The sequence below is a fragment of the Protopterus annectens genome, chromosome 4.part0 (assembly GCF_019279795.1).
Source record: "Protopterus annectens isolate FY-2018-M chromosome 4.part0, PAN1.0, whole genome shotgun sequence".
Lineage (NCBI taxonomy): Eukaryota > Metazoa > Chordata > Ceratodontiformes > Protopteridae > Protopterus > Protopterus annectens.
Genome location: NC_056733.1, coordinates 1062814995 through 1062828440, shown reverse-complemented (window position 1 = coordinate 1062828440; position 13446 = coordinate 1062814995). Strand labels below are relative to the sequence as shown.

At 38.9% G+C, this 13446-nt stretch overlaps 1 protein-coding gene across 1 annotated transcript in view; it reads left to right on the top strand.

Annotated features, from left to right (window-relative positions):
* The window catches only part of SLC23A1 (solute carrier family 23 member 1), a 505682-nt gene that overhangs the window by 82990 nt on the left and 409246 nt on the right, over nucleotides 1-13446 (top strand). The window lies entirely within an intron of this gene.

The following is a 13446-nucleotide window of genomic DNA, read 5'->3' as shown; positions in this document are numbered from 1 at the left end:
AACACCACCACACAAGCTACATTCTCCTCGCACACACACATCACAGCAATAAAACACACTAACACACACCACACCCCCTAACCAAAACCCTTAACACATACACACTTACCTGAATCCATAACCACAGCGAAACCTCCGAAGCGAGAAATTCAAAACCTCTGGTATTTGAGGTTTTGAATTTCACGCTTCTGAGATTTCACTCTTTTCAGGATTCCCCTTTATAGGCTCAAAATAGTGAATTTCGATATTTCAGTATTTCAAGCTTCTAAAGTGAATCCATATATATATATATATATATATATATATATATATATATATATATATATATATATATTTTTTTTTTTATGAATTATTTGAAGGGGGGACTTCCTCACATGATTTTGAAAGCTGTGGCCAGAGTAGTAATGGGGGGGTAAAGGTTTGTCTGGAGCAGAGCATGGGCATAACCAGTGTGACAGGAAATATTGTTTTAGTTCCTGCTTAAAGTATCCTGTATAATCAATAGATATAATTTGTTGGGGGAGTGAGTTCCAGACTTTAGTAATCTTGTGGCAGTATAAGGAGTCACCATAAGAGTTATGAGATTTATTTACTTTAAGTAGGACTTTGCATGCTGACCTAAGAGAGTTATGTTTTTTGTAGGGTTGGACAAGGTTAGTTAGGGCTGGCCAGTGATCAGGTTTATACATCACTGTGTGGGCAATTAATAACTGGTTTAGAATGAGTAAGTTTGGGAGTTCTAACCATTCTCATTGCTTAAGGGCAGTACAATGATGTGTTTTTTTGAGGTAGGTTTGTTGCAAATTTGGTTATCTTATTATAGCAGGATTCAAGTTTGTTTAGTTCAGTTTTATGGAGTTTTGTGAATATTTGAGAACAACAGAGAAGTGAAGATAATAAGTGGGTTCTTGCTGTAGCCAGTCTAGCATGGTCTGAAAGATAGGGTTTAGCTCCGTAGAGTGTGCTGAGTTTAATATGGACTTTTTTAATAGTTTGAGCTATATGTTTGTCAAATTTCAATGCATTATCTATGGTAACCCCAAGAAGTTTAGCATGTTCAACTGGTTCTGTTTTAGTGCCATTGGAAGAGAAAATAGACAAGGATTGGCTATTGGCTAGTGAAGGATTTGAAAAGACCATAAGCTTAGTTTTATTGGGATTTAGTATCAGTTGATGGGCTGCTAGGTATTTTTCAATGTTGGTAAGGGCAGTCTGGGTTTTCTTTTGAAGTGTCTCGATTGTATGTACCAAGCAGATGAGCAAGGAGTCATCTGCGTACTGAATGATGTTGGCAGGACTATCAGCTGTTGTAAGGTCATTGGTAAAGACTGTAAAGAGTAGCGGTCCTAGAATCGATCCTTGGCGGACTCCTACAGAGATGGGAAGGTGAGGGAGAGTTTATTGTTCCATAGTGTAGCTTGCTGCCTGTTTGAGAGGTAGCTATGGAACCAATTTTGGGCCTCAAGGCAAAAGTTGTAATTGGCAAGTTTGTTTTAGAGGATTTGATGTGATACAGTGTCAAAGGCCTTTGACATGTCAAGAAAGGTAGCAGAGACAAGTTGGTTGTTATTTTTAAGGTGGTTTATAGAGTTGGCAAAGCTAATGAGTGCTGTATTAGTATTGTGTTTTGGTTTTCTGCAACAGATAGGAGGTTGTTTTTTTGGATTGATATGGAGTATGAAATAGATGGGGTGGCTAATTTCAGAAACTCACCTGATAATTGGTCAGCAGCGAGGGTACATAACTTTAGTTTAGATTGTAAGTGTTGTTTGTAGCTTGTTTGAATGGGTCCTAGTTTAAATTGGGTTTGTGGTGGTCCAGATGGAGTGGGTACAGACAAGGGTGGGGTAGAAGTGTTATGTAATAGGGAGGTTATTGATTTAATAAAGTGGGAGTTGAACTGGGGTTCAATAGGTTCTATAGTATTATTGGTAGATGAGACGGGGTAGTGGGTTTTCCTGGTTTTAGTAGGTGGTTGACTGATTGCCAAAATCTTTGTGGATTTGTTTGGTATTTTAGGTGGAAAGTTTGAAAGTATGTTTTTTTGTCTATTTTGATTTGTTTCTTAGCTTGATTTCTAAGTTGTTGGAAGGTGATGAGATTATCATGACTTTTGCTACAAAGATAGATGGACCATGCTCTTAGTCTTAGTAGTCGTATTGTTTCTTTTGCTAGCCATGGGAGATTTTTGGTTTTAGAATGAATTTTTCTGGATGGGGCAAGTTTATTTAAGATTTGTAGCACTTCAAGCTCTCTCTTTACCTCCCAGTCACCACCGGTGTACCACAAGGCTCTGTCCTTGTTCCTCTCCTCTTTAAGATTTTCACCAACACCCTCTATACTTCCATACAACAAGCCACCCTAATACAATACGCAGGTGAATCCACTCTCATTTACATATCTGAAAACAGGGTACACCTCCAAACAATTAGTCGGGAAGCTTTAAAAGCCACTGAAACATGGCTTGGTAACTCACAATGCATTCTCATCCCAAAAAAGACCAAACTGATACTTTTTCCCTCAAATCCCTGTCACATGAAGTCTTCTCTCTTGATAATACAGCCAGTCAAGCCACATCTCATAGCAAACTATTAGGGGTGACAATGGATGATAATCTTACATTTGACCTGCGTATACAAAATTGCATTAGAAAAGTCATCAAAATTAGGGATGCTATGCATAGCCAAAAACTTTCTCACTGATTCAACTAAAACTACACTTGCCACTACTTATCTCCTCCCCAGTCTTCTATATGGCACTCCCATCCTTACTATCCTCCAGGCTTCACAAAAAATTAAAACTTGAACAATGCTATAACAAAGATGCTAAGTTTGCAGCACATACCCCTTTCAGAACCCACCACTGTATAGCACTGAAAAGCCTTAATTGGTTAGAACTGCCACATCAACTAACATATACACAGCTTCTTGCCACCTACAAAATTATCCAGCATCCATCTGCCTGTCCAGCACTAAAAAAAACATTCTGGACAGCTATGTTCCCAGTTGGTCATTGTGATCCAGTGATCAAAAACTCCTGTCTGTCTACAAACCTAACAAATCTACTGGGCATTGTCTGTACTTGGACAAGGTTGCTTAAGCCTGGAACCCCCTACCTGTATCCATCAGGTCTATACCCTCCCTCCCATCTTTCAAAACCACTCTGAAAGACTTCCTAGCTAAACTCTGCCTCTGTTCTTGCACAAAACTAGAATAAACTATATCCCTAAATGCGAACAAGTCAAGTACCTTTTTATTCCTTATAACTCCTTAATCTCCCTTCTTCACTTACTTCCTTACAGTTATCTAATTCACTTCCCTGACTTTCTCTCTAAATATACCATAAGCCTGTTTTTCCCTCACTTCATATTGCAATTCCTATTTGTATTAGACTAACTTACTTTTAATTTCTCTACAAACTGTCTAAAATCTCTGCAAATATTAAATGACTGTAATATACCTTGTATTGATTCTTAACCAATGTTGTCTAAATTGTATAATTATTTAAACTGCAGATGTTTTTATTTTATTTTTGAAGATTGTAAAAGTATTATTCTTAAAATAATTTGGAACTTTTCTCCCCGGGCCTCCACTGGAAATGGGCTTCTACCTAGTCGGACTTTCCCAGCAGTCAGATGTCAATAAATAAATAAATATGTAATTTATAATATTTGTAAATGTGAACTTGTTAATATGTTTATATAACTGTAAGTTTGCCTGTGTCACAAGTGATAATTCAATAAAGGTGTTTAAAAAGTCTATAAAACCTCTGCTTTATTAATGCAAGTAAATTTCCTGGTACAACTCACCTTTGAACAATAATTCATTTACCCATAAAGCTAACATTTTGTAGTTGCTGTTATTCAATATCGTGTTCTTTTTGTCTTCGTTATTTTTTTTTCTTTTAGTATGAGTAGAACCTTGAATAGAATTTGAAAATTTAACAGATGCCAACCTGGTGTATAATGCAAATGAATCAATTTTTATAAATATGATGGTGCTATAGCTTTAAAACTCAGAAGGAATTAAGTACAACCCAGGTGCCTTATGCATTTATTTTTGTGTTCATTTGATTACTTCTTTCTGTCTTCATTTCTATGGCTTTATTTTTTATATGTATTTCTTGCTTGGTGTCTGTCAAAGTCCGTGTAATGTTAATTATTTCAAAAGTTTTCAGTTAAGCATTCTCAGCAACCTGATTTATCTATAGAATAATCCTCTGATTATTAAAAGTTTCATAATACTCCATAAACATGTGTACACTTATCAAATGTGTCTGATTATTCTGAACATTAGAAGCTAGATTGTTTTCCATTAAACATTGTTTAGTTACAATTTATTTATTTAAAAACAGCATTTAGATACCTGTCTCTGCTATGAGATTCTTGCTCTCTTTTTCTGGCAGGGATCTATATTTAGTTTCAACCTGCATTTTATACTATTTGTCAACGTTTATCTATAACAATGAGTCCAACACTTCCATTTGGTTCCTCAGAGTTTCCTCTATTCACCTTATGTTCTGAAAATCCTGCATGATGTCATTTCCTGTAGTATAACCATTGGAAAACAGACTACTAAATCTGAAAAGATGCAACACCATTAGGATTATACAATTAAAATTCTTTATTCTGTTATCTATAACATTTTAATACCTTCATCATAAAAATACTTTCCTAAAACATTAAATCACCTGCATTCTCAGTTATTAGTTGGAGCCTCAATAAATATTTAATTTCATTGTGGTCTGACAATACTTTCAGTCCTAGAAAATTACATTTCATATAATCCTTTGTATTACTTATGATAAATATGTAATCAGCTCTAAAAAGTTTCTTTTGAAATCTATGTGTGAAAATTGTATTAAGGATATTTCTGTCTCAAATAGGCATTTTTGGGGGTCTGTAATAATTTTGGATGCACCTTATAATGTGCCTCTCTTTGAAATTTTTTGTCACAGATGTCCAGTTTCATATGCCAAATCAAGTTAACATTACGCACCAGAATTAATTTTAAATGCATAATTTTATAACATTTTCAGTATGTTTGTTGTTGTTGTTCTTTTGGCTTTTCCCGGTTAGGGATCACCACAGCGGAACTCCGATCCGCTAATGATTGGTAGTAGATTTTCACGAACGCCAAGGTGCCAGCTCGACGTTCAACCTTCAATGAAGGTATGCCCATTTACGCATGTCTTTCGAATGCCCACCCAACCGCGGGAAGGACATGCAGACTCCACACAGAATGCAATCCCTGCACTCCAGCCGAGAATCAAATGGGAAAACCTCTTGCTGTGAGGCAACAACGCTACCGCTGCACCACAGCGGTTAGATATTTTATAACATTTTCAACATTTTCAGTATACTATTTAGAAAATCCAAACATTGATCAAAAGAAGCATAGAAAGAAAGAGGTGATGCCCAGGACTTGTGACAGCCAATTAAATTACATCATAATGACATGACATTTTATTTCTTGATGTATTGATATATTTCTTTTATTTTAACTTAATTGATGAAAATTAATATAGTTACCACTTTTTATGTCTACTAAATTACATAAAAGCTTTTCAATTATTTTAGATTTTGATTTAATCCATTTTAGAACATTTCTCTGTTACGTTTGTAAATGTGTGTGCTTTGTTTTCTTAGTTAATGAAGTAAACTCAGTCTTTTATTTTTTTAATGCCATTTATGTTAATTGAGAAAATGGTCAGGTAGTGTCTATTCATTTCCTTTGATGGTTGTTTAAGAACCTCCCAAGAAGTATTCTCTAGAGCCTCACTATCACCCACCCCCAGCCACAGTAGTGAAAATGAAAAAGAAAATGCATGCAAAAGTAATTACTAAGAGTATTCCAAACCATAATATCTTTGTATCAGCGTGTCCAATTATATTGCTGCAGATCAAAAATGTCTAATGCCCACATTAATTAATGAGCATGTAATGTTGCATGCTGTGCTGGAGATCAAAATTTTCTAATGGCCACATTAATTAATGAGCATTTAATGTTACATGCCTGTTTCTTTTAGTGGATTCCTATCAGCATCTCGAACGTCGACAATATCGAATATGATATTGTCGATGCGAGAATGCCAAAAATGCAGAACATCAAATGGGTAAATGGAAATCTCCGTAGTCTCAGTCTTGGAGTTGGTATATTTAAGTAGCAGGGGTTGTGGGGGTGCATGTGGGCTTGCCCCCTGCCTACACCCTTTAGGTTTTTTTTTTTTTTTGTTTATAGCCGCATTCGAAAATTTTATAGTTCGCTCATTTCAGTTCAATATTTAGTGATTCGAACTATTAAATTTTTGAAATGCTGGTATAGACCCTCTTTTAGTAGAACATCAATCTGCAGGTGAATGTTTTCGTATTGTTTTCTATAAGAATAAAAAAACATATATTCTCTTTGGCATTTCCTATGTGGTCTTACTGCACCAAAGTGAACCTAAATGTCTCTTATGAACATAAAACAGTGATTGATAGGCGTATGATCATAGCAAATACATATGTCTCCTTTAAGCGAATGTATGAAAATATTATTGGTCCTATCTACTATCTACTGTTAAAAAAAAGAAAAACAGTAAAATTTTAATCAATGACTCTTCCCATTCTAAAGAAGGAGTTGATCTGCTAATAAGTCAGAGACTTTACTCATCCCATCTCCAAAAAACTATATGCTTTACCATTATGGCAGACTGTTCATATTACAGAAAATCTTGTTGGCCAGTTAGTACAACAAAAGCTCCTGTGGTAGTTACTCTTCTGCAAACAACAAATAATAATAAGAAAAATATGCCTAATGATGATGGGATTTAAACAGCAGTTATTAGCTTAACATAACCATATTCATTATCCTGCTAACAACTAAAAAAACATCTTTTTTGTTCAAAGTCACAATTTTATTAAAAAAACAGTAAAACAATCAAAACATTCAGAATCAAATGAAATATGAGAATATAACCACAGTTAGAACAACTAACTGTTGGTAGGGTGGCTTAATGGTTAAGGTATTTGCCTTACAAAAACAAGGTGCAGGGTTCAAGTCTTACAAGGGATAATTGGCTAGGCTTAAAATGTCTCACAAGGGCAGTTAGCCTAGTACTAATCTATGAACCTATAAAACAAATATGAGCATATAGCCACAGCTGGAACAATTTTTGTAAAGCAAACAGTAATAAACATCAGTTAGAAACAGTGTCTTGCTAGATGAGAGACTCAAATCATGTATAAAGTATAAAATGCAGGCCATTTAAGTCAAGGTACACAGTGGCAAATAAGATTAGTGCAGCAGATGTGAGAGAGACAAGAAAAAGACAAAATTAAGTGAGGACAGCCAGCAGATGAATGTATTGTGTGACAGCCAACAGATGGATGTATTGTGTGACAGCCAACAGATGGATGTATTGTGTGACAGCCAACAGATGGATCGATTGTGTGACAGCCAACAGATGGATGTATTGTGTGACAGCCAACAGATGGAGGTATTGTGTGACAGCCAACAGATGGATGGATTGTGTGACAGCCAACAGATGAATGGATTGTGTGACAGCCAACAGATGGATGGATTGTGTGACAGCCAACAGATGGATGGATTGTGTGACAGCCAACAGATGGATGGATTGTGTGACAGCCAACAGATGGATGGATTGTGTGACAGCCAACAGATGAATGGATTGTGTGACAGCCAACAGACAAATGGATTGTGTGACAGCCAACAGATGGATCGATTGTGTGACAGCCAACAGATGGATCGATTGTGTGACAGCCAACAGATGAATGTATTGTGTGACAGCCAACAGATGGATGGATTGTGTGACAGCCAACAGATGAATGGATTGTGTGACAGCTAACAGATGGATGGATTGTGTGACAGCCATCAGATGGATGGATTGTGTGACAGCCAGCAGATGGATGGACTGTGTGACAGCCAACAGATGGATGGATCGATTGTGACAGCCAACAGATGAATTGATTGTGACAGTCAACAGATGGATCTCGATTGTGTCAGCCAACAGATGGATGGATTGTGTGACAGCCAACAGATGGATGAATTGTGTGACAGCCAACAGATGGATGGATTGTGTGACAGCCAACAGATGGATGGATTGTGTGACAGCCAACAGATGGATGGATTGTGTGACAGCCAACAGATGGATCGACTGTGTGGCAACCAACAGATGGCTTGATTGTGTGACAGCCAACAGATGGATCAACTGTGTGGCAGAAATCTGCAACAATTTAGCATGACTGTTAAAGAAGGCATTGAACTGAAAGAGGTGCAAACAAAACCATTTAGGGGGAAGAAGAACAGTCACAGCCCTTAAGGCCAAACACAATGCCAGACACACTCGTCATTGGTGACTCCATAGTCAGGCACACTGATGTCCCGCTCACCAGACTGAGTAAGGAGAAGGTCACAGTAAGCTGCCTGTTGGGCGCTAGAATCCGCCACATAACGCAAGCACTCAGGTCTCTCAACAGCAAGTACAAGTACGACTCAGTCATTGTCCATGCTGGTGTCAACGACCTGAGACGTACCTCCTTGGACTACATGAAAAGAGACATTGAGGAGCTCTCTGATTATGTAGCCCAGGCAGGTATGACCCTGACCTTGAGCAGTATCCTACCTTCACCTAGAATGATGCCACGATACAGTTATAAGATGATCAGCTTTAATAATTGGCTTAAATTTTGGTGTCATTCAAAGGGGATCCAATGTCTGTCTGCCTGGGATGACATGCTGGACAAGCCACGCTGCTTCGCAAGGGACGGCTTGCACCTGTCACCCCTGGGCTTCCGGATATTGGCAAAGGCTCTTGCCACCCCCATAGTGCCTTTTTTAGGCAAGGCTCAAATTCTAAACCTACCACCCTAGAACACAAAAAAGGAAAAAAACTAAGGGTAATGCTGCTCAATGCCAGAAGTCTCAATCTCAAGATGCACACACTCGAGGCCCTTCTCAGTATGGAGAGCATCGATGTCTGTGCTGTGACAGAAACCTGGTTTAAGGCTCCTGAGAGCACCCCAGCACTATCAGGTTTCACCTCATATCATGCGTTCCGGCCCCAAAATCTGGACAACACCAAGAAAGGGGGGGGTGTCCATATTCATAAAGGACACACGCACCTCAAGGTTGGTGGCTACGCACGATGCATCGGAGACCATCCAGGTGCAATTAACCATAGGCAAGACTGCTCTGCAATTTGTAGCATGTTACAGGCCACCCTCTCAAACTCAGGAACCTCACATGGCCTTCCTGAAAACACTGGAGGGGATAAATGTATCTCCAAATACCATCATACTAGGTGATTTCAACTACCCTAATATAGACTGGGAACACTACTCAAGCCCAAACACTCTAGCCCAAAGATTCCTGGAGTTCATAAACTCAAATGCCATGGAACAACTAGTCACCATCCCCACAAGAGGAGAAAACATACTTGATCTCATCATCACGAACATGGGATCACAATGTTCAACACCGAAGTATACCCCTCACTGGTGAGATCAGATCATAAACTAATCTCGCTGGAGGTCCTCATCCCGCCCCACCTGAAATAAAAAGACCACAGTGAAAAACTTCTCAAAAGCTGACTTCACACTTCTAAAAACTAGTGTGGTCTCCTTTAAGGCCCCTGAGCCAGTGGTAAACATTACTCAAACCGCTGAATCACTTACAAATGCCTTCTACCAGCACCTACAGGACTGCATGGATCAGGCAATCCCAAACAAAACTAAGACTCTTTGTACCAAAGGCAAGCGTCCAGTCTGGTGGACCCCAGCCATAAACAAGCTCTACAACAAAAGGAGGAAGCTACTACAAGATAGAGCAAAATCCTTGAAAGGTAAGACACCTTTGATTATTACAAGTAAAAACTAAGAGCTCTCATAAAATCATCCAAGGCAAATTTTGAGAGAAAAATCGCCAAGGACTCAAAAGACAATCATAAGGCCTTCTTTAGCTATGTTAGAAACCTAGGAGGAAACTCCCAGATATGCTCAGAATTAGTTCAAAATGATGTGAAGATTACTGAACCTACACACATTGCCAACATACTGGCTGACAGGTTCAGTGCAAACTTCTCCCCCCCCCCAAAAGGAGAGATATCTATACCAGAGAATTGTAGCCCCCCCAAACATCTCCAACGCTCTGGTGAGAACTGCTCTCTCCAAGGCAAAAACACAGCATCCAGATGGTGTCCCCGGCTGTGTGCTCCACGAACTCAATGAGGAATTAAACCCGCAGTTAGGACAGCTGTTTAATCTTAGCCTCACCTCAGGATATTGCCCAAGGAGTGGCGCGGCGACTGTGGTCCCACTTCATAAGGCGGTGCCTCCACCGACCCTGGTAATTACCGTCCCATTAGCTTGACAAGCCTTATCTGCAAAGCCATGGAGAGGATCATAATGGAACTCATAAATAAAGACATAGGGAACTTGCAGACTTTGGATCCATCCCAGTTTGGCTTTGTCAAAGGCAGATCATGCCTCTTAAACTTGGTTGACTTTTTCGAAACAGTCACCAAGGCCATTGATGAGGGCAAGGCAGTCCATACAGCCTACCTCGACCTGGCAAAGGCCTTCGACACAATACCCCACTCAGGTATCATCGAAAAACTCATCAGCTTAAATGTAAACCCATACATCACAAGATGGGTTACAAACTGGCTAAGTGACAGAACCCACAGGGTCAGAGTTGATGGCGCCATGTCAGATTCAAAGCCTGTCACAAGTGGTGTCCCACAGGGCTCAGTCCTGGGACCACTCTTGTTCGGCATCTACTTTTCTGAAGTACAAGCAAACACAGGAGGGTTATGGCTGACAAAGTTTGCAGATGACTGCAAACTGGGCGCCATAGTCGAAAACACATCTGACACAGATATCCTTCAGAAGGGCCTCACAGAAACGGATAACTGGTGCCAGAGCCATGGCCTAAAGTTAAACGCCAAGAAATGCATAGTCATACCCTTCGGGAAAAACAAGGTTACCCCTAGCTACCATATAGGTGGCAATCCACTGAGCACAGAAGAAGTCATCAGGGATCTGGGGACCCAGGTTGACAGTAACCTTTCGTTTGACACTCATGTTGCCAAAGTAGTTAGAAAAACCTTCTACATTGCCCACCTGATCATGAAGGGATTCACATCTAGATCTAGGGAGGTCATCGTCCCCCTGTACTCATCACTCATTAGACCTATGATTGAGTACAATGCCCCATTCGAATGTATCTGACCCGACACCTGCAGCAGCTGAAAAGGCCCCAAAAGTTCCTCACCAAAAGGATAAAGGGTCTCAAAATATGTCTTATGCTGCCAGACTGAAAGAACTCCAGCTCTATTCAGTCGCATACCGCTTGCTCAGAGGTGACCTGTGCCTGACATATAAGGCCATGTCAAACCCAGATTTGATGAATATGCTTCACCTCAAAAATCTAGATCCCTCAGAACCACAAGGGCGGGAGACTTAAACCTTGACACGGTTATTAATAGAACGTGCTGGAGGGACAGATTCATCACCCAGAGACTCCCTATGCTGTGGAACAAAATCCAGGTACATGTGAGGCAGAGCACCTCGCTGGCCTTGTTCAAGAGGAATCTTGATCAATGGATGGGAGATCGCAGATATACCCCAGGGATTACTTCAGTGTCACTGCTTGACAGAGGCACAGCAAAATAATAGGCATAGTTTTTCTTCAAACTAAAGGGGTGGCGAAAGCCACATAACTGTGGGCTAGGCTTATAAATGCCCTTGGGCAGATAGCCTAGTATGAACCTATGAACCTATGAACCTATGATGATGACAGTAATAACAATGTCAACAATGGTGCAGTAAGTAACATTGTCACCTCATAACAAAAAGTATTCTGATTCAGTTATTAGCTACGGAGGCCTTCTGTTCAGAGTCTGCTTGTCCTCACTGCGCTGTGTTGGTTTTCTGTATTAAAATGGCTCCATAATAATGGTCTTATACTTTAAATCAAACCAAAGCAATTATAAGTGGCACTAAACCAAACCAAAGCAATTATCTGTGCCACTAAACCAAAGAAAAGAAATTATCTGTGCCATTAAACCAAATCAAAGCAATTATCGGTTGCACTAAACCAAACCAAAACAATCATCTGTGGTACTAAACCAAACCAAAGCAATTATCTGTGCCATTAAACCAAACCAAAGCAATTATTAGTGGCACTAAACCAAACCAAAGTAATTATTTGTGGCACTAAACCAAACCAAAGCAATTATCTGTGGTACTAAACCAAACTAAAGCAATTATTACTGGCACTAAACCAAACCAAAGTAATTATTTGTGGCACTAAACCAAACCAAAGCAATTATCTGTGCCACTAAGCCTCACCTTAAAAGGATCACTTCACACTGCTCTGTCAATAATTGGTCTGATCTTAAACATGAAACCACCTGAAATGTTAAATACCTTGGCTAATGGTTAATCCAACAGTGCTCCTTTGACCGCTTATTGAACAATTAGAAGATCAGTAACCTTTTTTCTGAGTCCAGAGAATCTCATGTTTGTTTATCTGCAAGGACTAAGAAATAGCGTTAAAAGTATACTCTTTTAACAAACTTGACTTTGGACTTTCCCTCATTGAATCTACTTCTCAGAAAAAACATGCTTCTTTACAAAATACTGCAAACCATCCACAATTATTTCCTAATGCAGCCTTGTGACTCAGTCCAATGCGGACGCTATTTACAAAAGACTTCAGAATGAATGCCATCCTGGAAACCTTGCACCCTCTTTTGTGATAAAGTTACAGGGCCTCTGTCACCATCTGTTTGAAATATCTGCATTGTTGAAAAATTCTATAAGCATAGATTTCCAGTTTTGGAAGTAAATATCTCTTTGCTATGGTCTGAGTATTTTAGTCTCTGCAGTTTCTCCAGTCCTTCTGTTTCTTTACTTCTGCACAACCAGAAAAGGTCCAAAATAAAAATCCGTTGAATGACAAAACTTTTCATTTAGACTATGACTGAAGTGGGCCCATCCTGGATTGGTACATTGCCTAGTTAAAAAAGTTAAATAAAATTTAAAAAAGTAAATAAATACTAGTTTATGATTATGTTTGTACATATATTAGCTGTATAATTATTTTGGAAATAACAAGGAAAGTGGGAAGAGAAAGAGTAAAGGGAGAGAAACCACTATCCTTGTTTCTTGCGTCTGCTGTCATATAATAATGCCATCATTTGTCATCATTTTTCCTGTGTTGTTTAGGACATTAGGGATTTTAATGAACTGATGACCTGAAGCTTGTTTTTTGTTGTAGCTCACTTTGTACTCTTTTTTACCATCTTAAGTCTTTTCTGTACATTTTCTGTATTAAAACTATACTCACTGCAGCTGCATATAATTACTGATACCACAAATAACAGGATTCAATAGGAATTGTCATGTGTTGTTTAATTGTCATGTGATTACTCAAAACTAAA